The sequence below is a fragment of the Diceros bicornis genome, unplaced genomic scaffold, assembly GCF_020826845.1.
Source record: "Diceros bicornis minor isolate mBicDic1 unplaced genomic scaffold, mDicBic1.mat.cur scaffold_55_ctg1, whole genome shotgun sequence".
NCBI lineage: Eukaryota > Metazoa > Chordata > Mammalia > Perissodactyla > Rhinocerotidae > Diceros > Diceros bicornis.
Window position 1 is genome coordinate 4,523,763 of NW_026691429.1, and position 27,018 is coordinate 4,550,780.

At 49.8% G+C, this 27,018-nt stretch overlaps 1 pseudogene; it reads left to right on the top strand.

Moving 5' to 3' along the window:
- The first annotated feature begins 1,476 nt into the window (after window positions 1-1,476).
- Window positions 1,477-26,595, top strand: LOC131403126 (tubby-related protein 4-like; annotated as a pseudogene).
- The last annotated feature ends 423 nt before the right edge of the window (window positions 26,596-27,018 follow it).

Here is a 27,018-nt window from a genome sequence, read left to right on the forward strand (position 1 = left end):
TCTGTCTGCATCACAAGTACAAACACAACAAGCAGTTGTGTTTTCTCGTTGATGCAAGGCCCAGCATGAAGTAGCACGGCCCTTCCTCACCTCGGAGACAGGCTGTCCCACTGCTGCTTCGTGCTCCTCTACCAGGACTCCTTGGCTACTTTATCCCTGCTTGTGGGCCCACGTGACCTCTGGATCCTTTTCTGCCGTGAGGAATCATTCCGGTCCTTGTCCCTTGGCTGGCTGTTTATGCGGCTTGTTTCTCCTCTTGTCTGTGTGTCTCTTCTACAGACATGTGGTTCGGTTTGTTTCTGGGTAAAATGGCCTTGAGCAAATGAACTAAGAGGAGACCAGAGGGGAGAATTTGGGCTCGTTATTATCTGTGATGGGCAGATAGTTAAGTTTGGTAGTGGGCCATTACGCGTTCTCAGGTGGTTGTATCGCTATACTGACACTTAAGAGAGGCGGCACTGGGCCGGCCCCCGTGGCTTAGCGGTTAAGTGCGCGCGCTCCGCTACTGGCGGCCCGGGGTTCGGATCCAGGCGCGCACCAACTCACTGCTTCTCCGGCCATGCTGAGGCCGCGTCCCACATACAGCAACTAGAAGGCTGTGCAACTATGACATACAAGTATCTACTGGGGCTTTGGGGAAGAAAACAAAAAGGAGGAGGATTGGCAATAGATGTTAGCTCAGAGCGGGTCTTCCTCAGCAAAAAGAGGAGGATTAGCATGGATGTTAGCTCAGGGCTGATCGCCCTCACAAAAAAAAAAAAAAAAAAGAGTGGTGGCACCTTGTAGTAAGATGAGCATAAGCTGTGGGGTTGAGAGGGAAACGGGTGAGAATTGCAGCTCTCCTGTTTATTGGCTGTAACCAAGTTACTTAGCTTCTCTTAGCTCAGTTTCCTCATATGTTAAATAGGAATAGTGATGCCTACGTGGTAGAGTTAAGATTAAATGAGATAATATATGTGCTGATCAAGATAACTCAATGTGCTATTGGAACGTAGGTAAGTTTTTAAGACATAATTGTTATTTTTGTTATGATGCTTAGTGATTGTACATGTAAATGTAACAGAGAGGATTTTTATCCAGTTTGAAACTCTAAGTGGTTTAAGTTCTTTTGTACAAAGACGTAAGAGATATATAAAACTGTCATTATGATAAGTATGTAAGATCCTCCCCAAAATTGTAATCAACTGTTACATAGAGATAGTTACTATGAAAAACAGAACCAGAAGGAGGGAGGACACAGGAGGATAAAAATATATATATATGTGATTCGTACATCATAACCCTTGGCATGTCAGATAAATGGGCTCAAAAGTAATGGGAAATTGGGAGAAAGCAGTGTCTGAGATTTCTGCAGCCAGTTCCAACCAGTCCGATTGTGCTAAGTGAAAACTGTCCTTCATGACTTGAGCTCTAAGTTGTACATATTATCTTAGGAGGCTCAGGGGTGGCGGGTGGCGTGTATCTTTAAGATTAAGCATGACTTTGGTAGGAATAGAACTTTAGTCCTAACCTGCACGTAAGGGGGTTGATGATACCAAATACATTTGGTGTGTATTTTTAATGTGCTGTCTGCCCCGTCTTCAGCAGAGATTCTGCCTTGCTCTAAATTAACAGGCGTCTCTCTGGGGTCCACCCTCCGCGTGGGATCCTCTTAGAAGGAGGCCCATCTTGGAAGTACGCCGGAAGCCCCCAGACTTGAGTTCTAGGCTCCGTGGTCCTCGTCCACCAGGCTGTGACTGCCTGGCCTCACTGTGATGGAAATGGAAGATGAATTATCTTCAGCCCCGCATTGTGTTTTGAAGTTCAAACCAGGATTAGCCGACCCTGGAGGCGATTTTAAGCAAGCGTCTTCATGTGTTCCTTTTATCTTAATGTTTGTCACTAAAGTGTTGGGAAAACTCTGTTCCTATCTGTCATTCATATAAAAGATCTGATAGCCCCACTTCTGATCATTGAAACCCCTCAAGACCTCATTAAATTAGAACTCCATCTGTCCAGATCGGAGTGAAGAAATTCCCTCGCTGCTTCTCCATCACTCCCTCCACCTCCCTCTTTCTTCCTTGGCTCATCTTACATAGATGGCACCCCTAAAGCTTTGGATTTTTTTCAGTACAACTAGTTTCTAACTTGCACATTTGGATTTCAGCCTGCCTTTTCAAAGCAAATGATGGCCACAGACCCCTCGAGCAGCTGCCACAGGGGCTGTGTTCCCCTCTCTCCCCTTTCCAGATAGCTTTCTACTTTCTTTCTGCCCCATCAGCTCGAGGATGGCTGAGAATAACAGTGACTTAATATCTATGGGTTATAACTGGTGATAGGTCCCAGAGCACTTGACGTCTTTCATCTCCTTTAGTCCTCACAGCTCCCATTTTGCTCATGAGAAAGTAGGAGACTTCCAAGGGTTACATCATAGTTCCCAGGTCACATAGCTCATGACCCCAAATCCAGTGATGGTTTGACTCTAAAATGCTCCCTGTCGGGACAAAAGGGAAGAGCCGTCTGGTCTGCCTCCTCACCACCTCCCCAAGCCATGGGAATACCTACCACCAGTTACTTGGGGCTCCAGATAGCAGAGCTTCAGTAAGGAATATGCAGTACAGTCCCCCGGGCTGATTGCATCTCCTGGGAGAAACGTCATAAGAGCTAAGTTAGGTTTTATGGCACCAAATTAAATGAGATAATACGTGTAAAAGAACTTTGTAAAACTTTTCCAGTGCTTTGTGCTGTGGCCTGGGGATCTAACTGCTTTTCAATGGAAATACTGAATTTTTGTAATATGGTATGTAACATCCTCTCTTGTGCTTTTTAAAACCAATATCCTCATGAACTATCAGGTCACTTGAATTGGCTTGACACAAGCGTGCATGATCTTTGCTTACAAGAGCGACAGCTTAAGCGTAGTCTCCCTTCACTTCTTGGCAGCGCCCCATCATCTCCATCTGCTGGGGACACCGGGACTCGTGGCTGCTGATGGCATCAGGACCAGCCCTGTACGTGGTCCGTGTGGAGCACCGCGTGTCCGGCCTGCAGCTGCTGTGCCAGCAGGCCATTGCCAGCGCCCTGCGAGAGGACAAGGATGTCAGCAAGCTGACCCCGCCCCCCCGCCTCTGCTCCCACCTCCCCACTGCCTTCATCCCCACCATCAAGGTGAAGCCCTTCCACTCACCTTCTCCTCCTTCCTCACTCGTGCTGGCTGCCTGTTCCCGAAGGCTCGCCAAGAGGAGGGCCGAGACAAGGAACACAGGCGAGAGTCCCAGAGCAGGAGCACAGAAGTCACGTCTGCTCCTCTGCAAGATGAAGGTGTGCGGCTCCGCAAAGTCCCACCTCGGTCTCCCACGCGCGCAGTCTGTCCCTAGCATCACCCTTAGTGTCCACAAGAGAGTCACCTTGTGTGATAGGCATTAGCTTTCTCATGGCAGAGGCAGTATCCCGAGCGTGGCTGCCATTGTCGTCCTGATGATCAGTCTGCCTTGTTCAGTCCTGACTCCCTGGCAGATGCTGCCGTTATCCCCTCTTGAGAAAGCAGGAAACGCGTTCTTAGAAGTGAGGGACTTGCTCTGTGGCTCGTTAGGGGAACGGTCAGGATGGGACCCTGTCAATCCCGGGGCCTGCTCTCCTCATCACTGTGCGGAGGGGCGGCCCTCACCCAGCCCTCGCTGTCAGCGTCCTCTATGCTGACTGGAGCTTGAGAACTGGTCTGTCGCTATGGTGGTATGTGGACTGGACCTGCCTGTGGCTGTTCCAGTGTGGGTTCCCCGTTCCCTCTGGCCCTCTGCATGTAGGTTGCTTCCTGTGTTCTCTTTTTTGTTTTCTGTCTCTGCTTCTAAGTATCAGATTGACTTCTTGGTTAATTTTTTCCTAAAACATCCGAGTTTTAGAATCTGTTGTGATATTTTCTTCAAGTTGCTTTACACTCTTGGTTCCACACCAGTGATTCTGGACCCTGGCTGCTCGTTAAAATCGCCTGGGGAGTTTTTAGAACACACACGTGCCCAGGCTCACCCCCACAAGATTCCAGTTCCATCGTCTGTGGTGGGATCCGGGCTGAGGTCTCTGAAAGCTGCCAGGAGGTTGTGACGTGCGCCCAGAGTTGGGAGTCATTGTCCCGCACCGCAGAGTTAACCCTCCCCGAGCCACCAGCCAGTGCTCCGCCAGGGTAATCAGTGATGTGCACGCTCTTTTCTCTCCACGTCCTGCCTCCAGCCCCCGATTCCGGACCATGACAACACGCGCGACTTTGTCAGCTGCCCCTCGGCCGGCAACGAGCGTCTGCGCCGCACCGTGAAGCGCACAGAGCGCGGCCCGGAGGTGGGCGGCCCGTGCCACACGCTCTGCCTGGAGCACCCGGGCGGGCTCGTGCGCGTCCTCGAGGGGCGGCGCGTCAGCCAGCTGCGCCGGAGCTCGTCATCACGGACCCGCGCTCAGACAGCAACGCAGGGGGGCGCCTCGCCAGGCACTGCAGACCCCTCTCGGGGGGTGCGGACTGGTATTCCTGACTGCCCACGCACAGGTAACGCCTATCTGTGAACGTTTGGCTAGCGTGGAACATCCCTGAAGCTACTCCGTTTCCAAAATCCTGCTGAAGTTACCGATTCCCTAAGTGGACTTTCCCACGGGTTTTTAAGAGCGCTCCTGAGGCTCCGCGTGGCTGGGGCTGTGGGGGGAGGAGACATCGGCTGTCATCAAGGGGAGGCTGGCGCGGGCCTTTTGGGAATGGCAGCCTCCTCTTTCAGTTATTTGTCAGGTATCCACTGAGGGCCTGAATGTGCTGTTGAGACCATCAAAACAGTAGTGAGATGCCGTCGCTGCCCCCCAGAGCGAGTGACAGGATTAAACGCTTCAGACCTTCAGCCTGCTCCTCAGCCTCCTGCGGGGATCCTGCTTCTGCGCTCGCTAAGCCACCCTTAGCTGCTTTTTAGCTGATGACCAAGGAGACTTTCTTGCTGGTCCGTAAAGATTTCGCATGACAGTCACTCCCTCCTTCTAAAGACTCTCTTATACCAATCTTCATGACTCCGTTGCAGTATTCAGGGGGCTCACTGCGCACCTCTCTCTGGGACCCTAGAGTGTGAGCCTCCAGGGAAGGGACTTTGCTCTTTTTGTTTGTAGTCACAGTCGAGGCCTGTGGCCTCTGTCAGCAGTACCTGCCGGCTCAAACGTTCCCCCGCCTCCCTGTGAAATCTTGCCGGTCACCTAGAGCAGAGCGAGCAGCTGTCCCCTCTGTGCCCATCGCCCCTCAGTCAGTTGAGCTGCTGGTATCCCTCGGGGCACACAGTCCCTGAATCCTGAGGGCCCGGAGGGAGGGAACTGAGTCATCTTTGTACCCCCAGTGCCTGGTAAGCGCCTGACCGTGGGACAATGTGGGTTGAATTAGATTTGTTTTCATTAGTTCATACTTGTTCTCTCCACTTCCCATCTCCTGTTCCCTCTCCCGCCCGTTAGACTGGCCTCTGCCCCCATTCTGTCCCTGAAGCCGCTGCGCCGTATAGCATCACCAGTTAGCCGAGTGTCACGTGCAATGGGCTTTTTCAACCTTGGCCTCAATTGCCCACCTCAGTATTTTACAGTCGATCCACTTGCTGTCTGCTTTTCTTTATTGGAGTGCTCCGCATCTGTAGCAACATTCTGCTGTCAGTGTTACCGTGTAAAATTGAAAGCAGTGAAACTATACTTTAAAAATTGGATATTAGTCAGTTATTTCGTCTTTTGAGTCATGTGATGACCTGGGACCAAGAGCAGGGAGAGCGAGAATTGGAGGCTGGTAGGGAGGCAGGTGGAAAGGAGGGAGAGGGAAGATTCAGAAGGAAGGAAGGCAAAGTGAGAGAAGCCAGAGAGCAGTGCACGTGAACTTAGAAGGAAGTTGCAGTTTCAGGGGAAGAGAGAAGACAGGAGCCATGGCGGTTAGAGATGACTGATGGGGGGACTTGGGAAAGGTCCTGAACCTGAGGGCGCATCGCCGGTTCTCAGCGGGGTCATTGTCTCTAAGGTTCCTCCCGTGTATGCAGTTTTATAAAACCTATGCTCGGATTCAGTGTTGACGGGAAGTTATGTGAAGAGCTTGCTTCTGTTCCCCCGCTCCTGTGCGTCAATTTCCCACTGAAGAACAGGACAGAAGCAGCGGGGGCTGTGCTGTAGGGACAAGGCTGCAGCCTCCTAAGACCTTGCTTGTGTGGACCTGACCTGAGCGTCCCAGCCTGCTTCTCCGTAGTGGTCACATTTGTCAGCTCCTCCCAACACAGGCTGGCCCAGTTGCTAACAGGCCTGTGGGGAAGGAGGTGTTGTGTTTTTATAATGAAAAGGCTGTAAAGCAAAGCAGATAGGCGGGACGTATTGAGTGCCTGCCTTGTACACGGTCCTCGGGTCTCCTGTGGTTGTGAAGCAGTGCCGGGGCATCTCTGCTTTCAGGGAGTTCATGATCCCTTTTGGGTGAAAGACAACTTAACACTTGAAAATTTCAATAAAAAAGTCAAGATTTAAATACCTCGAGACAAAAATAGACGATGTGTCACAAGGCAGAACATGACTAATTTCCAACCGAGTGGTAGACGTAACCTGGTTCAGAGAGGAGAGGGTTCCTGACTTTGAGAAGCCAGGACTTGCTCATCGTGAGAAGCTGATGAACTCTCTCAGTCCTCCATGTCGTCGTTTCTCAGATGTGGTCCATGGGCCACCTTCCCGCAGATTGCCTGGGATACTTACTTGAATCCAGGTTCCTAGGCCTGCCCCTTAGATTGGTTCAGCACGTTGGAGACGACGCCTAGAAATCTGCAACTTAGTGGAGGCCCCAGGGGATTGCTATGCTCTGAAGTTTTTGATCCCCTGTTGTAAATGTCCCCCAAGTAACTTAACAAATGTGTTTCTCAGAATTACCAGTGTGCGTTTTATAATACATAGCATGAATCCCAATAATTTTTGTTTAGCAAAAGTTCACAAATTTTCCAAAGGAAATCTTTAGTCAGAGCTTGCTATGGACTGAATTGTGTCCCCCCCCCAAATTCACATGTTAAAACGCCAATCCACAATGTGACTGTATTTGGAGATAGAGCTTTTAAGGAAGGTAGGGTCCCAATGGGATAGGATTGATGGCCTTATAAGAAAAGGAAGAGGGAGGGGCTGGCCCGGTGGCGCAAGCGGTTAAGTGCGCGCGCTCCGCTGCGGCGGCCCGGAGTTCGCTGGTTCGGATCCCGGGCGCGCACCGATGCACTGCTTGGTAAGCCATGCTGTGGCGGCGTCCCATATAAAGTGGAGGAAGATGGGCACAGATGTTAGCCCAGGGCTGTCTTCCTCAGCAAAAAAGGAGGAGGATTGGCGGATGTTAGCTCAGGGCTGATCTCCTCACAAAAAAAAAAAAAAAAAAAGAAAAGGAAGAGGGAGAGCTCTCTCTCGACACGCACGCGTACACTGGGGAAAGGCCACGTGAGCACACAGCAAGGTGTGCATCCACAAGCCGAGACCCCAGCCAGGCTGGCACTCTGACCTTGGGGCCTGTCAGCCTCTATTATCGCGTGAGCCAACTCCTTATGATCTCTCTCTCTTTTTCTGTATGTGTGTGTATATGTATTTGCCTCCTATTGGTTCTGTTTCTCTGGAGAACCCTGACTAACACAGATTTTAGTACTAAGAAGTGGGGAACTGCTGTAACAAATACCTATAATGTGGAAGCAGCTTTGAAACTGGGTCATGGGTTGAGGCTGGAAGGGTTTTGAGGTACACATTAGAAATATGGATATTAGGGCCATGTCTGGTGAGGTCTCAGACAGAAATGAGGAACATGTTATTGGAAACTGGAGGAAGGCGATCCTTGTCGTAAAGTGGCACAGAACTTGGCTGAACTGTGTTCTAGTGTTTTGTGGAAGATAAAACTTGCAAGCAAATGAAATTGGATATTTGAGAGATTTCTAAGTAGTTTTGGAGGATTGGCTTGGTTCCTCCTAACTGCTTATAGTAAAATGAGAGAGGAGAGAGACACACTGAAGAAGGAATTGTTAAGCAAAAAGGAACCAGAACTTGGAGATTTGGAAAGTTCTCAGCCTGTCCATACGGGCTGAGACGAAGGAAGGCTGTTGACTTCCTGGATTTGACAGGACGGGATGATGGAGCTGGTCGGATAGGAACATGCACTATTCTTCAAGAGGGAAAAATGACCCCAAAAGCGATTCAGAGGTCATCAGGGCCACTGCCTCAATTTTAGCAGGCCAGACAGCCTCCACCCGGAGACTTGAGGACAAGACCCCAGCCCCGCAGAGCCGTGGGGACCCTCACCTCGAGCTGTGTGGTGACACTGCCACCCCAGTGGGCCTGGAGGGCAGAGTATTGAACCAAAGAGGGTTATTCTCAAGCCTTAAGGTCTAGAAATTCGCCTTACTAGGCTTTGGACTTGCCTGGGGCCCTTCCTTCTCTCCTGTGTCTCCCTTTGGGATGAGAATGTCACCCTGTGCCTGGCCCGCTGCCGTCTTGTGTGTTTTGGAAGCACGTAACTTGTCTGGTTTCACAGGTTCACGGCTGGAAGGGAGTTTTGCCTCAGTGTGAGTCGTATCTTGGCTCTCACCCATTTCTGATTCAGGTGATATTTAGATGAGACTCTGGATTTTAGACATTAGTGTTAATGCTGGAGTGAGTTAAGACTTTTGGGAGTGTTGGGATGGAATGAATGTATTTTGCGTGGGAGAAGGATATGAATAAGGGGGCAACCAGGGGCGGAATGTATGGACTGAATTGTGTCCATCCCACAAGTTCATATGGTGAAGCTCTAACCCCCATGTGACTGTATTTGGAGACAGGGCTTTTAGGGGGTGATTATGGTTAAATGAAGCTGTAAGGGTGGGATCCTAATCCAGTAGGATTGGTGGCTTTGTAAGAGGAGGAAGAGAGATCTCCCTGCATACACACACACACACACACACACACACACACACACACGCTGAGGAAAGCCCACGTGAGGACACAGTGAGAGGGTGGCCGTCTGCAGGCCAGGAGGACAGCCCTCACCAGAATCTGGCATGCTGGCACCCTGATCTCGGACTTCCAGCCTCCCAAACTGTGAGAAATAAATTTCTCTTGTTTAAGCCACCTGGTCTGTGGTATTTTGTTATGGTAGCCCAAGCAGACTAAGACAGAACTTTTATTTAAAAGCTTTGAAACTGTGCTTAAAGATTTTTTTAAAATTCTAAAAAGATACCTGATTTGGGCTGTGTTTTGAAAAGGCCTCAACCCAGATGAAATAAGCATATTCTTGCAAACTGACAAAACTGGGATGTGAAGCCCCAAACAGTACAGTTCAGCCTTCTGTTCTCAAAGAGGAATATCAACTTACATTTATCTACAACTTGTATGTTTCTTCCAGAATTTTCATGATAAATTAATGACAGAATCTCTAGAAATAAGAGGTACAGATGTCCATCACCCCCAGGCTCCCTGGGTCTTACTCTGACGTGCTGCACTGAATTTCTAGTTGTTGACGACAGGGAGCAGAGTGATGAGCCTCCAAGTGTGTAACTGTAACACTGAACAAGCAGGACTTGGGGCTTGTCTCAGAAAGCAACTCCCTTCTTCTCACGCCGCCCCCTTTAAGTCCGTTCTATGGGGAAGTCCTTCTGCTCCTGGGCAAGTGGTTCTCAGCCCTGGCTGCTCATGGGAATCACCGGGGAGCCTTAAAAATCGACAGTGCCCGCGTCCACTCCCAGGATCCTGCTGCAGTTAGTCTGGGGTGCAGCCAGGCAGCAGGGAGAGACCTCGTTTTTCTTTCAGGAAGTATTTATCCAGTCTCTGCGTTGTTCTGGTCTCTAGAGTTACAGCAGGAGGCGAGACAGGCAACTCTCCTTCCACTAGTTGGGGAGACAGACAATAAAATAAAAGTGGTTATGAATGCTTATGCCCCCCTAAATTCGTATGTTGTAATCCTGATGCCCAGTGTGATGGAATTAGGAGGTGGGGCCTTTGGAGGTGATTAGGTTATGAGGACAGAGCCTTTATAATCATGAGATTATTGCCTTATAAAAGTGGCTCCAGAAAGTAGCCCCTTCTGCCATGCGAGGACACAGCAAGAAGTCAGCCGTCTGCAACCCCAAAGAGGGCCGTGACCAGAACCCCACCATACGGGCACCCTGATCCCGGAATTCCAGCCTCCCCACTGTGAGACGTAAATTTCTATTGTTTATAAGCCATCCAGTCTGTGGTATTTTGGTATAGCAGCCCACACAGACTAAGACGTGAGTAAAGGAAAAAAGCAAAGGGTATGACATCCAGCAATTACAAAACCCCGGCATCAGCAAGTCAATCAGATGTTGAGTGGACAATACATTACTGAATTTCCTCAGGTCGGTGAACTGGCTCTGTGCTCATGAACACAGAGGAAGCGTTCTGTGGGCTTATATGCATTTTGGAATCGTGGCCAAACTTCCTTTGATCTAGGGCTCCTAAGTTAAATAATGTAAAGCACTGCTTGGGCCGTGTGAATTAAGCCTTTTTATTTGATGGAACTCAGATGCACACCACTCCAGCTTGCTGGATTCACGAGTCGTGCCTTCTGATTCAGGAAGTAGTTGATGAAGAGGCCGATGTAGTAACACTGATCGGGCGTCAGCTAGTCTCCTTCCAAGTAGCACGCCAAGTTGTTCTGCTCTGCCTCCAGGGCCCTCAGAGAGGCCCTGTTCACAGATGTCACCTCCACACAGATGTCACCTCCACGTGTTCAGAAACAGAGATTAGTTTGGATTACAAACTCATTCTTTCAAATGTAAACAGCCCTTTTGAATGGTAAAATCGCTCATAGTCTATAAATTATTTCATTGTGATTGAATGATGCAGCTTTTTTATTGCCTGGCAAGGCTCTTGGAGCCTTGAGGGAATGAGGCTTTTGTCAGCAAAACAAAGTGATTTTGAAGAATGAGGTACTTCCAGTGAGGGCAGACCTGGGGTGGGGCAGAGCAGGGTTTGGGTGGTGAAGGGATGTGAGGGGATGTGAGGCCGTGTGAGGAAGGCAGCAAAGGAGAAGGGGTTTTGAGGAGGATGTTAAACATGGACTTCATCTACTCTGCAGTTTTGTGATCGCCCCGTTGCTGTGTCTGTCGTCTTCTGCCTTGGGGCCTCTAATCTTCTACCTAATGGCCAATTGACAAGGTTGTTTTGAGTGGCTTCCACGCAGGCACCCTCAGGAGAACCCAAAGCTCCCACTGAAAGTCCTGCCACACAGGTCTTCTTCCAGCCGTTGCTCGAAGCAGGCAGGCACCTCTAGCAGGTGGGATAGCCACCCCCCCCCCCCGGCAAGCATCCTTGTGGCGGTTCCAGGAGACGGTTCTGACACGCCAGACATAAATTTCTCGGAGTCCCTGAAATGGACCCAACTCTGCCAGGTCTTGAGTCCAGAGCAGGCCCAGAACCAACAAGGGCCTTCCCCGGTCCCAGGGCAGAAGCAGGTTCTGGGGGAGTCAGTGAGTCAGCAAGCCCCTTGACCGGCCTGGATTCCCAGGCTGCCCGTGTGAACCCAGATGGAGCCTGGTGTGTGGTGAGGCACAATAGCGCGGCCGTTTTGTTGCCAGGTTTGGCACAGTAAACAGTGCCAGACTGTTGTACATTCCAGAGGCATTAAAATTCCACGCCCATTTGCTAACCGCAGAAGTAATGGACTACTTTTGCTTAGAAAATATAATGGCATAAAAATGTAAAAGGAAGACAATGCTCTGCTCCTTTCTGTTTCAACCTGTAGACTTCAAACGGCTGCCTATAGGGTCAGGCTGTCCTTAGTTCCTAGTAATGATCGTCGTGAGGGTCTAACTGATGTCACTTCCCTAAAATCTACTGCTTGGTATCTTACCCGATGAAATCTATGGAAACAGCTTGATTTCTACCATGATCGACAGCTGCAACTGCTCAGACTCCAGTGACATCGAACTGAGTGACGACTGGGCTGCCAAGAAATCTCCCAAAATCTCCCGAGCTAGCAAATCACCCAAACTCCCAAGGTAATCTTGGTCTGTAGGGGCGTCCTCCCTTTTTGAGCCTCTGGAGGTGTGTCTGTGTTGTGTCTGCAGCAGAATCCCATTAACGCACACCAGAGGAGCATAGCAAGAGGCAATCCAAGTCTGTCGTCTGGAAGATCTGCCTGTGATAATTATAGCTTTCCTTTACTCTTCCCTTCAGGACAGCAAAAGATCCCCAGGAAGAAGTTTGCTGAACCCTCAGAACTTCTAGGGGTCAGCACTGGTGGTGGGTGGCAGGGGCGGCCGTAGCTTTCTGGCTTACTTGTTTTTATTTCTGGTCTGAGAACAGTAAGACAGAGGTTTTACAGTGTATGTAATGTGTTGAAAGGAATGCCGAATCAAATGCCTTTGATGCTGTAATTGGAAAAAATAGTATTCTAAAAAAAATGTTTGGGGGGCCGGCCCAGTGGCATAGCGGTTAAGTTCATGTGCTCTGCTTTGGCAGCCCGGGGTTCGCAGGTTCGGATCCCGGGCGCAGACCAATGTGCCACTTGTCAAGCCATGCTGTGGTGGCGTCCCATATAAAGTAGAGGAAGATGGGCACAGATGTTAGCCCAGGGTATCTTCCTCAGCAAAAAAATAAAGAAGAGGATTGGCATCAGATGTTAGCTCAGGGCTGATCTTCTTCACAAACACAAAAAAATTTCTATCCTAAGGGTTTGGCCTAAAGAGTGGCAAAAAGCTAAAAGCAGATGGAAGGGCCTGCAGTGTCATAGATAAAAAACCCTGCCTTGCTGGTCCTGACCCTGCCACCGAGGGCTCTGTAACCTCAGAATGTAACGTTGATCCATGACCTAGAGACCAGTTTCCTTGTCTATGAAGTTAAAGGGTGGAGCAGATCTTCACTAAGATCCTTCTAGCTCTAAAATTCTTGATGCTGTGTGAAATGATGGTCTAATGTACGTGCAGATACGTACCTGCCCAGATTGTAAACACATAATGCATTGTGCAGTTGGTAAACCAGTGTATTCACCACCCAGTTGAAGATAAAGAATATTTCCATCATCCCGGAAAGTTCCCTTGTACTTTTTCCCATTCGATACCCACTCCCTAGAGTAACCACTGCTCTAACTTCTGTCAGCATAGATGAGTTTTGCTTCCTCTTGAGCTTCATATAAATGGTGTCAAACCACATGTCCTATTTTCTTATTTGGCTTTTTTTAATCAACATAATGATTGTGAGACTCATTCATGTTGTTGCGTGTATCAACAGTTTTTCTTTTTTGCTCTGTGGAATTCCATTGTAATGAATATACTACAATTTGTTTATTCCGTTTACCAATTGAATGTTTGGTAGTTTCCAGTTTGGGGCTATCATGAATAAAACCATTGTAGACATTCTTCTACAAGACTTTCTATGGACGTATGCCCTCGTTTATCTCAGGTATATGCTTAGGAGTGCGTTGTAGGGCCACGGGGTAGACGTATGTTCAACTTTATTGGAAACTGCCAAACAGTATTCCAAGGTGCCTGTCGTACCATTTTAAATTCCCACCAGCAGTATATGAGAGTTCTAGCTGCTTCCATCTTCACCTACAGAGTATTGTCATTTTTTAAAAATAATTTTATCCATTCTGGTAGGTGTATAGTGGTATCTCATGGTAGTTTAATCCTAATATCTTCAATGATTGATGATGCTAAGCAGCTTTTTATGTTTATTGGCCATTTGGATATCTTCTTTTGTGAAGTGTCTGTTCAAGTCTTTTGCACCTTTTTTTTTGTGAGGAAGACCAGCCCTGAGCTAACATCCGATGCCAATCTTCCTCTTTTTGCTGAGGAAGATTGGGCCTGGGCTAACATCCATGCCCATCTTCCTCTACTTCATATGGGACACCGCCACAGCATGGCTTGATAAGCAATGGGTCGGTCCACACCTGGGATCCAAACCTTTGAACCCCGGGCCACCAAAGCGGAGCACGTGAACTTAACCACTACACCACTGGGCCAGCCCCTTGCCCATTTTTTATTGAGTTGTTTTTCTCTTATTTAGAGTTGTAGGAGTTTTCATGTATTCTGGCTATGAGTCCTTTAGCAGATATATGGATTGCTGTATAGTCTAATGTGAATTTCTTCTTTTATGATTAGCACTTTTCGTGTGCTGTTTAGGAAATGCTTTTGTCCTATTTTGTCTACCCTAAGATCATGAGACATTCTTCTATTCTCTTCTACAAGCTTTATAGTTTTAGCCTTCACACTTAAATCTCAGATTAATTTACACCTCAGATTAATTTTTGTGTATAGTCTGAGTTAGGGGTAAACGTTCATTTTTTTCCCATATAGATATCCAGATATCCAGCAATCTGTTCGATTTATTTTTTTCATCTTTATTCTAGGCTTGTTAAAATTACAAATAAAATTATGAACTTTTCTACACTTCTACAGTGTTTTGGCTTTTCCCATTGCTTAAGGAGAAGAGGCCATTTAATACATAAGCAACCAAATCTTTCACCTGTAAATGTCCCTGGAAAGCTCCCGGATGTTGCGGTCTCTGGAGCTGGTCCTCTTTCCTTCCGTCTTTCTCAGTGTTGAGTGCCCCTACGCAGCAGCCAGGCCAGTTGTCCTCGCTCAGAGCTTTAACCAGCTCGGTCCCCCTGTCCTCCCACACTTTGGGAGCCCTAGGTGTCTTATCAAGCTCTCAAGCAGTATCTGTGAGGCTTAATGCTTTTCTTTCAGGGAATGTCATCAACCTTACCATATTCACTTTTATAACACTCTCTTTGGGGTAGACTGCCGTTAAACACATGTGTCCCCATGTTATAAACAAAGGAACTGAGGAACAGAGATATAACATAGGATCAAAAGGCAGCAGAAAAACTTAGATCCACTGATCTGATGTCAATATTGCAGGGGGGAGATGCTAGGTAAGTCTGTTGAAATCCCAGCACTGTGTTAGGAACTGTAACGCCATTGTGGACTTAGGTGAGAAACGCCTCTTCCACCCGCCACTTTCCTCAGGACGAATTTTGCGACCCCTGGCAGAAGACATGTGGACGATTCCAAACTTACTATTAGTCAGTAGAAAGTTTTCAGTAGAAAGTTAATTCTCTGAGGTTCTTTACAAATGAATCACTCGATTGAACCTCACTATATTGTTGAATATATATTATTCGATATGCAGTTCTGTCCTTCTTTCCTCGTGTTCATAAGGCAGAAGCAGGCGGGCGGGGCCTGGGTAAATTAAGGGACGTGGCCCCTGGGAGTGGCACATCCACCGTGACTGGTGGACAGTGAAGGGAGTGCCAGGAGTGCAGGCGCTGCCCCCACCGGGGCGCCTGACCCTCGGGGCCTTGCCTCCGCAGGATCAACATTGAGGCTCAGAAGTCCCCCAAGCTGTCCCGGGAGGCACAGGAGATCTCCAGGTCTCCACGGTTGCCGATGCGCAAGCCCTCCATTGGCTCGCCCAGCCTGACGCGAAGAGAGTTTCCCTTTGAAGACATCACTCAGGTAGTGTCGGCTTTCGGGTGGTCCCCCAATCCAACGCTCCGCTCCCCTCCTCAGTGTGTGCCTGATGGCCGCTGAACCCTCGGTCCCCCCTCTCCGTGCCTGTCACTGCAGTTGCAGACACGGGCGTAGAGAACCAGAGCCTGTCTGCCCTCCTCCATGCCCCGTCACCTCCACATCCCGAGGGGCCTTCTTCCCACCTCGGGCATCCCCCTGTTGCCACAGGAATCTCCTCACAGGTAGCTCTGGTTGAGACACAGCCACACTTCTCACCTCTGCTCCCTCAAGCCGCTTCTGACCCTTCAGTGACTCCAGTGTCGGCAGGAGCCAATCCCTGGTCACAGCCCCACTGCCTGGCCTGGCCTGTCTTTCCCTCCTGTCCTCCTCGACGCCCCCTCCTCTCCAGGTGCCAGAGCCACACTGTTGACTCACCTCTTCCCGCCTTTGTGCCTTTGCCCTGCCTGGGTAACCCGCTCCATCTCCTCACCCTCCTTTCTGCCCACGTGCTTCCAGATAGAACTTCCCCTCTGTCGTGAAGGCTTCCTCCCCTGGCTCAGCTACAGTAATCCCAGAGCATCTTGTTTGTAACTCCCTCAGGACATTTCTCAGTCACTTCCTTGTATATAAATAATTACAGGCCTTCTCTCCTCCATTAGGTTCTAAGCTCCTTGAGGAGCTGTATTTTATTCATCTTTATTATTGCCCTTGCACACACACACACACTCATGCATGGTTTGGGCATAGTGATAACTTCTTAAATTTTTAAAAATTTGATTGAATAAGAAACAGATAATTGGGTAGTTTTGGGATATACTGGTATCAGTGCAGCTGATGTTTCCAGGAGAAATATCAAGGATGAAAATGGGTTCAGAGCCAGGTGCTCTCTCTGGTTCAGTGACTGGGAGGAAGGAGAGGTAAAGAAAAAAGCGCCCAAATCACTTTTGTGCCTTTTTAACCTACACACATGTGGACACACCGGGACACACCCGCCCCCACTCCCAACCTGAGAATGACAGCTCGCTGAGCCACCACTTGCAAATGGGCGCCTGACATGCTGTAGGCAGCTACTGGTCTTAAAAACAGTGGAATGACAGAGAGCGAATATTTCTGGCAGTGCCCACGTGTGGCCTTTTAAGCAAAAAGTGTTAACATCCTTACTTCTTGAGTGATCAATAGAAAATATGGAAATAGATTGTGATTTTTTCCTTTTTTTTCTCACAGCACAACTATCTTGCTCAGGTCACGTCTAATATCTGGGGAACCAAATTTAAGATTGTGGGCTTGGCTGCTTTCCTGCCAACCAACCTCGGTGCAGGTAAAAACTGCGTCCTGTTCTCTGCCCACTGTCCCGGTTGGAACTCAGGCTGAATAAGCAATTTCAACCTTTGGTGGCCTAATGTAGAAAATGAGCTCTTATGACACCAAAAGATGAGCATGTATTTGACCTCCAAAGTTTGACTCTAGCCACTCTGATTTCACAAAAATTAGAATTATCACTCAAATTGTTTTTTTGCCAGTGGTGTTTTCGTTTTTTAATACAAGCCCTGACTTACAAAAATGACAAAATAGCCGAAATCTCTATCAAAGCTCTTATAGGCTTCTGGTTACTTTGATTTGTGGCCTTTTACTGTGGACAGATTTTGGTACCAGTGTCTTTAGGTTCTTGAGTCAGAAGAAACTCCTGAAGAAAGTCAAGAAGAAAGTGTTCAAGACCTTAAGAAGAAGTTGGCTGACTGTACAGCCTTAGTGGTAAATCTTTTTTGATTTCATTTCTAAGTACCAGATAAATATCCCCTCCATGAGAAGTTTGAGTCAAGAAGAAAGTGTTCAAGACCTTAAGAAGAAGTTGGCTGACTGTACAGTTCTTAGTGGTAAATCTTTTTGGATTTCATTTCTAAGTACCAGATAAATATCCTCTCCATGAGAAGTTTGAGACATCGAGGAAAATGGAACCCAGGGAGAACCAGGCTGGGCAGAACCCAGAATTTGCCTTCTCTTCTGTATCTGCTTGAATGACTGACGTGTCATATTTACTAGGGGACCGTGAAGGAGTAAAATGACAGAAGGTCCTTTTCAAAGCAGCTTCATCCTAATGGCCACATCCCTGTGTGGGCTAAGGGCCTGTGTTGTCCCCCACCTTGCTACGTTGCCTGATCATCTAACACGCACACGTCTCTCTAGAAGGCCAGCTTAGCCAGTGGGGTTCACCGATGGCTGGTGGCCCCATCTTGAATGTGGTCTATGTAACCTACTAAAAATAGTTTTTGAAAAAATCTGGATCTGCCCATTAGAGTTGTTTCAGACACAGTTAGATCCTTTAAAACAAATAATTCTTGTAAAGCAGATGTTAAAAAGACCTGTTGCTGTGTATGCATCTTCAGAGACATTAAATGGTGCTGCATTTGGATTTTTCATTTTGAGGTTTCTCAGCTCAAAGGAAAAAAAGAATAAAAGTAAAATATAAAACTGACTTAGGAAATAACAATAGACAATCCATTCACGTAATGGAAAGAAATCTCTCATGTTTTCAACAGCCGGGAAACCCTCTCATGACCACAAAAGCCTGCCCTTCAGTAATTCAGCAGCACCCTCATGATATGTATGGTGATTCTAATAACCACTGTGTGAGAGGCATGGTTACCCCACACCTGTAATCTGAGAATTTAGCCATCTGCCTACAGCAAATGTTGAAAAAAGGAATGGACGTGCACCTATGCTCAACGGGTCTTCTCATTCTGCCCTTAGTTCTTGGATGTTGAGTAGATCCATAAAGAAGTCAAGGAGGACCTTAAGATGGGAGGGCCTGTATTAGGAATCTCAGTGCCCAAGACAAAAGCTTGGTGTGTGACCGCGGTGAAATCATTGTCCTAATCGCTGACCTTTTTAAAAAGAGCGTTTTCATTTGTCAACTAAAAGAATTTTCCAGGTGATTCTACTAGAGAGAAGAAATTAACTCTTGGATTCTAGAGGGTTTGTTACATATGGCGCCCTATTAAATAATCTTTGACACTCTGTTAGATTCAAAAAGTGAGTGCTGTTGGATATTTTATATTGAATAATTGGATAATTACATTGAATAATTTGTTTCCTTCAATTAGAATGATCAGGCTCATGAAATTTTTGTGTTTTTAATTTTTTGCATTTCTTAATTTTAAAAATGTGGAATAAATTCAAAATTCAAAAGATTTAAAAGAATATACAGTAAAAATCTTTCTTATCCTCACCCCCAACCACCTAGTTTTTTTCCCTGGAGGCAACTGATATTATTTTTTAAATCCCTCCTGAGATTTTTAATTTTACATCCTTTTGTCAATCTGAACGACAAAGAATAGCACTTTAATGCATTAATTCTTAAGCTATATGGAACCATCCAGAATTTTTGAGACAAAATTCAAACTCTCTTTTGTGGGCAAGAGAGAGGAAAACATGAATAAGACCTGTAACGACCCCTGGCGTGGAAAAGGCGTCTCAGCCCACTCAAGCCCAAGGAGCAGCCTTACGACGGTGCTTCAGAGCAGAAGGCCTGGAGCTGTGGGAGTGCTGGCCAGTCAGCCACCAGGCTGTGAGGTGACAGCCTCGCAGGTAGAACTTGGCTCATCTTAATAAAAAATAAGAATAGGAATAATTAAAGAACCTCTACATATCTCACAGCAAAGAGAATTAAACATAAGAGAAAGTTGACGGGACAGTTTCATCCTGATTTTAGCCTATTGTGAAACTTAAATTCAGATTCATTATTTTTTAACTTGTTTTGTCTTCTCTAAATATTTTAGTTGCAGTCTAGGCCTTCTCTTAAATGTCCCTGTTAATGAAATTAAATCTTAGCATTTAAAGAAACTGTGTGGAAGTTCTCCGCGATTCTCTATCCTGAGCATGAAACTGGAAGTCAGGAAGCCCAGAATCCAGTCCCGAATACAGCCCGAGTGTCATTGCTGCTCCCCGCGTAGCTGCCCTCCAGTAGCTGCTTGACTGCCCCCTGAGCTTGGCTCTCTGGTTATCACAACTGTTTCCACCAAGTTATCCTGGTGATTGCAAATGGGATTTTTAAAAAATACATTTGTCATAACCCAGCTCATTCTAAAAAAGAATTTGTCTAAGATAGGTTTTTAATTCTGGGCTAGACTGAGAATTTGTTGTTCCCGAATCCAGTCCGTGGCCGGGGTGGCCAGTCGTGCGCCAGGGGAGGTGGAGAGCTGCTCTCAGAGTCTCCGGCCTTGCCCACACAGGTCACCCCACGTCTCTTCCCGTGACTGTTGATGCCTTGGCTCTCCTCTGGCTTGTCTCTATTAACCGTGCTTTCCTCCTCCCACCAGTAATCTATAAAACCAGCCTCCTGCATCTCCAGCCGCGGCAGATGACCATCTATCTCCCAGAGGTCCGGAAGATTTCCATGGAGTATGTTAATTTACCTGTCTTCAACCCGAATGTTGTCAGTGAAGATGAGGATGATTTACCAGGTGTGTTCACACATCAACTGGTTTGTCACGAGCCCTCTGTTAGTGGGTCGCGACGGGGACAGAGTGGTAAGTAGTCAAGAATGCCAACATGTCAGTCCGTGCCTGCTGCCTCGGTTTGGAAAAGGTACAACTTCCTCAGTAAGGTTGGTGGGTGTGGTGGCGTGTCACTGGAGAAAGGTCACCTACTGTCACTGGTTTGGGGAGGAGGGGAGCTACCAGAGCAAGGACGATGAGGTGGCCATGATGGCTCATGGTCATAGAGCACTTCTACCATCTCACTTTATCCTCTCGGTAGTCCTCTTAGTCATATGCCCAGATAGGGAAGTTAACAGGACTCATCAGGACTCAGTCAAGTCAGGACTGAAACCCAGTCTCACTGACCCCAGGCTAGCCCTCATCCTTTCAATCCCTGCTTAGAGAATGGCATCTCCCTGTGGTGCCACAGAGCCCAGTTTCTCAAACCTGCCCCACCTCCGGGGCGGAACGTCTCTCTCCTAATGTGCAGAGCGTGTCTCAGTGCATAGAGGCCAGGTCTGAGTTCAAGGTCAAAGCTGGTATAAGTTTTTAAAATCTCAACTTACAAACGTTCAGATCCATAGCATCTTAATTTAAGTCTTTTCTACCGGGGGAATCCTATTTTGATTATTAGAATGATTTCTAAGTAGTCCACCAATTATTTATATATAACTATTCTCAAAAAAGTCCACCTGCAATTTTATAAATATAGAGGCTCCTCTACTTAGAACCAAGCAAGGTTCTGAAAGCCTCTAGCTTCTGAGCCAGAGGAACCGTACACGGCCACTGACTCCTCCTGTATCTTGTCATTCTCAAACGAGGGGCTCTGGACCTCACCGTGGGATGGGGAGGGACACGCGTCCCAACTCGGGCTCTGAACTTGGGGGCGTTGTTGACCTTCCTTCAGCCAGATTTCTGAGTGTAAAATTATTCTACTGTACTTTCTGACAGTAGCCGTCTTTGATTCTCTGATAGGTATACTTTCTCCTTATGGGTGGAGCAGATGTTCTGGACTAATGGGCGAGGTTTTGCAACCCCATAAACCTGCAGTTTGGTGAAATCTCACACATGAGCTTTATAGCAGCTCTCCTGCTATTTCAGAACCTTGGATTTAGAAGTGGCTTTCACACTTTCCCCTTAGCGCCCTCCGTTCTCCCAGAATGTGGCTAATCTAGCTCTCTCGTGCTCAGCTGTTGCTGCTGTTGTCGTCACTGTCTGTGCTTCCCAGAGAAAGGAGGAATGATTTGTCTCAGGGCTTACACATACTGCTGGTGACGCAACAGAGAGACTCTCCTTCGGCGGGGAAGATGCCTGCCCTCAGTACTCCATACGGAGGAGAGAGCATCTGGAAGAGGGATCTGAACAGGAATCATAGAAAACTTGAGACAGGACCTAGATTCTTGCAGCCAGGGGACAGTCACGTCTCAGTGGAGGACCCCAGGGAAGGGGGATGAGTCTGTCACAGGCACGAAGGGTGGGCTTAGCTTTTGATGGACTACTGGCTTCCCTCTGTAGTTCTGGTGAAAGGTCAGCCAGCCTGTGCAATTTCCTGTTAATGCCTGTTTCCTGCGCACGTGCTCATAGTCACGTGGCACTTAGGTCCAGATGAGCAGACCTCCAGTGCTCTGTGGGCTCTTTAGAAAGGGCAGTACTGAACAGTGGCGCTGAGGCCCTGCGTGTGGTCTGCAGATGATTGCTCAAACGCACACTCCATTAAACTCCTCCTGTGTGCAAATAGGGTGGATTTACAGGGTTTTAATCAGTGTGGCTCTAACTTATATACTGTTTGAAATGCTAAAAAGCAGTAAAGTTAGGAAATGATCCTTCCCCTCATATGCAGATCTGCCGAAGGATTCTTATCATTGGTTTCTCTACTGCATTTGACATGGTTCTATTTACAGAAAATTAATTTACGTACAAATTTCAGCTACACATCTGCCCCACGACACTTCCCACACTAACCAATCCAAAACCCTGGATAAACCTACTCAGAAGCCTAGGCATTGAGTCCTCAGTGGAGTTTCATACTGTACCACTGCCCTCCTCTTGCATAAGAATGGGCCGTTTTATGACCATCATGAGTAAAAAGTGTCCTTAAACATTTATTTGCCATAGTACCATTCAGACACGTGGCACCACACTCAGAAGGTTCAGAAGTATTCATTGAAATGCTCTGACAATGCCCTTAGCTCCAGAGCCCACCGATTGCCAGTGTCCTTCCAGAAACATCAGAGAAGCTTTGTGTAACTTGAAGGAAGGGTCCAGCTTTCCCCATGCAAAGGCATCTGTCTGTAGGAATTACAGTTTATACGTAAAAGGCCTAGATGAGTTGCTTATTCTGACCCAGTTTCATGGCACTGTTTTGTAAGCAGTTGGTTTTTCTAATCTTCCAGTGACGGGAGCATCTGGCGTGCCTGAGAACAACCCACCGTGTACCGTGAACATCCCCATCGCGCCCATCCACAGCTCAGCTCAAGCTATGTCCCCCACGCAGAGCATAGGACTGGTGCAGTCCCTGCTGGCCAATCAGAACGTGCAGCTGGACATCCTGACCAATCAGACCACGGCCGTGGGGGCAGCTGAGCACGCAAGTGACAGTGCCAACCCATACGCAATCTCCAACCGCTACTCCAACCCCGGACAGGTGATCTTCGGAGGTGTGGAGATGGGCCGCATCATTCCAAAGCCCCCTCAGCTGTCCCTGCCGCCGCCAGCACAGGGGGCCATCCAGCTGTCGGTGGTGGACCACGGAGACCAAGACCACGAGCAACTGCAGAAGCCAGCCAAGGCCCTGCGGCCAGTGCCGCAGCTGGCCGCCGAGGGGGACGCCGTGGTGTTCAGTGCCCTCCAGGAGGTCCAGGTGGCGAAGATGAGCCCCCCACCGCCCTACCCAGGAACCATCCCCGCCGCCCCCACCACGGCAGCGCCGCCGCCCCCGCTGCCGCCCCCACAGCCCCCGGTGGACGTGTGCTTGAAGAAGGGCGACTTCTCGCTGTACCCCACGGCGCGCACCATCAGCCGCCCCTGGGCTACGAGAGGATCACCGCCTTCGACAGCAGCGGCAGCGTGGAGGAGGTGTGCCAGCCCGGACGCGGATGCTCTGCGCCCGGAACACCTACACCCTCCCCGGCCCAGGCAGCTCGGCCACCCTGAGGCTCACGGCCACCGAGAAGAAGGCCCCCCAGCCCTGCACCAGCGCGACCCTGAACCGCCTGACGGGGCCGCGCTACTCCATTCCACCGGGGGACCCGCCCCCGTATCCCGCCCTCGCCGGGACGCTGGGCCCGGCCCGGCCGCGGCGCAGAGGCCGGACAGCAGCCTCATCCACGCCGCGCTGCGCAGGAACAACCGCGAGGCGGCGCTGCGGGCGGCGCAGCTGGCCGAGCCCCCGCGCGCCCCGCCGCAGCCGCCGGCCAAGCCCAAGGGCGCAGCGCCTTTCCCCGCGCGGCCGCCACCCGCCCTCTACACCTGCAGCCAGTGCAGCGGGGGCGCGGCCGGGCGCGCCGAGCAGGGCGCGGGGGCGGGGGCGCATGCGGCCGGCACGTCCCCGCTGTCCTCGCAGTCCTCCTACAGCCCCCTGAGCCCGCCCGACGGCACCCGCGAGCGCGCCCACTATGTCCACTCGGCCTTCCCCGAGGACGAGGCGCTGGGCCAGCACTGCCCGGTCGAGAAGCCCCTGCGGCACCCCGCGCTGCCCGAGGCTGCGGTGGCCGGGAAGCGGCCGCCCCCTTACCAGTGGAACCCTGTGCTGGGGGAGGACATCTGGGTTCCCCAGGACAGGACAGCACCGACTGCAGTGCCCAACCCCCTGAAACTGTCCCCTCTGATGGCAGGTCAGAGCCAGCACCTGGACGTGTCCCCAGTGCCCTTCGTCTCCCCCAAGTCGCCCGCCAGCCCGACTGCCACTTTCCAGACGGGCTATGGGATGGGAGTGCCCTACCCAGGAAGCTATAACACCCCCCCATTTGCCGGGAGTGCAGGCTCCCTGCTCCCCGAAAGACACCCTGTCCCAGACACAGTTTGCACAACAGGAGCCCGCTCTGATCCTGCAGCCCGCCTACCCGCCCCCCCTCTCCTACTGCCCCCTGCCCCCCATGTATCCAGGAAGCTCACGTGCTCGAGTTTACAGCCGCCACCTATCGCCTTGCACCCCTGGAGTTCCTACAGCGCGTGCCCGCCGGTGCAGAACCCCCAGGGCACGCTCCCCCCCAAGGCACGCTTGGTGGTGGAGAAGCCCCTCGTGTCCCCACCGCCCGCCGACCTCCAGAGCCACCTGGGCACAGAGGTGATGGTAGAGACCGCTGACAACTTCCAGGAAGTCCTCTCCCTGACGGAAAGTCCAGTCCCCCAGCGGACGGAGACATTCGGGAAGAAGAGCCTGAAGCGCCTGGACAGCTGAGCGAGGAGGGAAACGTTCAGGCCACCACAGAGGGCGAGATGAAGAAGGAGGCTGGGACGCAGAGCGACTTGAATTCCCTGATCTCCAGCCCCCGCCTGGGGAGGGAGAAGAAGAAAGAGAAGAGTCAGAAAGACCAGCTGAAGTGGAAGAAGTTGAATAAGACGAACGGGTTCCAGGACAGCTGGGAGAGCGAGCCCGGGCTGTGCGTCAGCGGGGACGAGCTGGTGACCCGGAGCCAGGGCGGCCAGACGGGCTGGAAGGGCAAGCGCAGCCTGCGCGCGGCCGGCGAGCCGGAGGAGGCCAAGGGCCGTAGGGCCAGCGAGCGGGAGGACGGCCGGCCGCGCAGCCAGGGCTTCGTGCACGTCATGGCCAACAAGCAGCCGCTGTGGACGAGGCCACGCAGGGGCGCCAGCTGGACTTCGGGGGGCGGGTGACCCAGGAGTCAGCCAAGAACTTCCAGATGGAGTTGGAGGGGCGGCAGGTGAGAGCCTGGCCCGGGGCCACGGCGCGGCTGTCTCATCCTGAGGGGCCTCTGGGGGCCTTCCAAGGGGGGGCGGGTATCAGTGCCTTGGCCTTGGGGGGGCGTTTCTCAAAAGGCCACAGGGGAAATGTGGAAAACAGCTGGTGTCTCTCGGGGCCAAGTGGAGTTGTGATTTTCAGTGTACCCCTTGCTGTCTTGTCTTTATTTCTCATCAGAGTAACACATGCACTGATTTTTTAAAGTCAAAGGCTTCTACAAGACCCGAGAGGACCACTAACAGGCCCCTGCGCGCTCCCAAACCTCAGCCTCCCCCAGAGGACGTGCTTCCACCTCTGTTGGCTTTTTTCTGGTATTTGCCACCATATTTGTAAAGAGCAGGGTGTCTACTATTTGGTGATTTTTCAGTTTTCAGCATCGTGTATTGACTTCTTCCTGAGGAACGTGAGGGTTTGTTTTCTTCACCCCCCACCCTCTGACTACACACACGTGAACTCTCCCTACCCCCCTTCCCAGTTGAATCAGTAGTCACTGGTCACCTCCTTATGCCAGTAAGTACCGTTCAGAGCTGAGCCATGTGATATGGTTTAATCACGTTTCTTTTTTTATTGGATAGTGGTTTTTTTCCCCCCAGACATCATAATTACCCAGTTTTTGTTTGCTTGCTTATTTGCTAATTTCTCTGTGTATTTATTATTAAGTCATTCGCGGATTCCCTGGCAGAATGCAAATCCCCTCTTGGTGCAAACACACTGGGTAATTTGTCGGTTCTTCCTGCTCCAACCTGGAACGGTTGCCCCAGCCCTGCTGTGTAGCTACTGTTCTGGAACTACCCTCCTCCACCATCCTGGAATTCCCTTCCCTTCTCCTATTTAAATCTCATTTTCATTAATTCACTCAACAAATGTTGACTGAGCACCTGCTGTGTGCCTGGCAATCCTCTGAGCCAGGAGTATGGCCCACAGGCCAGTCCGGCTGCTGCTGCTTTTTATAAATAAAGTTTTATTGGGACACAGCCACGCCCGTCCACTTAAGTATAGTTTACGGTTGCTTTCGCCCTACAGCAGCCGAGTTAAGCAGTTGTGACAAAGACCGTATGACCTACAAAGGCTAAAATATTATTGGCCCTTTACAGAGAGTTTGCCAGCCCTTACTCTAAGTGCTGAAATTAGATCGATGAGGAAAACAGAAAATCCCTATCCTGATGGAGTTTACAAAAATGGAAGAAAGACAATAAATAAGTGTACATGTTGTATAATAATACAGTGTCACGTGGTCCCCATGAGTACTGAAATGACAAGGGCAAGCAGGCTTGGGAAAGAGGCGGTGGCATTCTGTCCCTCTCTGAGTAGTGACATTGACAGTTGCAGTTGATATTTCTCGTCAGCCCCTTTTAGCCTGTAGATTCTTTTTCCTACTTGTTCTTCCTTTTTCTGTTTCCTGGATGAGGAAGCCCCTTCATTTGACGTGTGGAGCTTTCCATGCCCTGAAGTCTGCTCATTGTCTCCCCACTGCGTTGTTTAACATGTTCCTCCGCTCCTTTATTTCCACCAAACTCGTAGTTAGATCGAGAAGCTTGATCAGAGTCACTTTTGTTGGCATCTCGCAGGCCGTGCTATCTGCGTCCAACAGGTGCTGCCCAGACCCGGCTGCCCTGTGTCCCGCCTTGTTTGTGCTTTAATGTCTTTGCTTCCCTCCCTCGCCCCCCAGGTGACGCAGTTGGGAAGGATCGACGGCAATGCGTACATCCTGGACTTCCAGTACCCCTTCTCCGCTGTGCAGGCCTTCGCCGGCGCCCTGGCCACCGTGACTCAGCGCCTGAAATGAAGAGACTGCTGTGCGGAGGAGGAGAGGGAGAGGAGCCTTTCCAGAGGGGCCTGATGGAGATGCTCGAGGAGCCCGCCCGGGCCCCAGGGGCTGGGGACCAGAAGACAGGAGCAGAACTGGAAACGTCTGTCGGGCCCGGGGCAGGCGCTGACCTTCAGTTGCTGTCGTTTGTTTGGGCTTTTATTCTCCTTTATTGTCTTTCTTTCTTCTTGCTTTTTAAACAAAAACAAAACACAGGAGAGTGGTATTTGGAAGCAAAGGGTGCGAGGCACCTGGTGTTCTTTCAGGAAACGTGGTTGCTGTGGGAATGTCCTCCTGGTGTGCCTGTGTGAGCTGCGGGACGAGGGGCCCTTCAGCAGAAACATGGACTGCCTTCTGGCCTGCTATTCTTTTAGACTAAGGAGTATGCGTGCTTTTCATTCT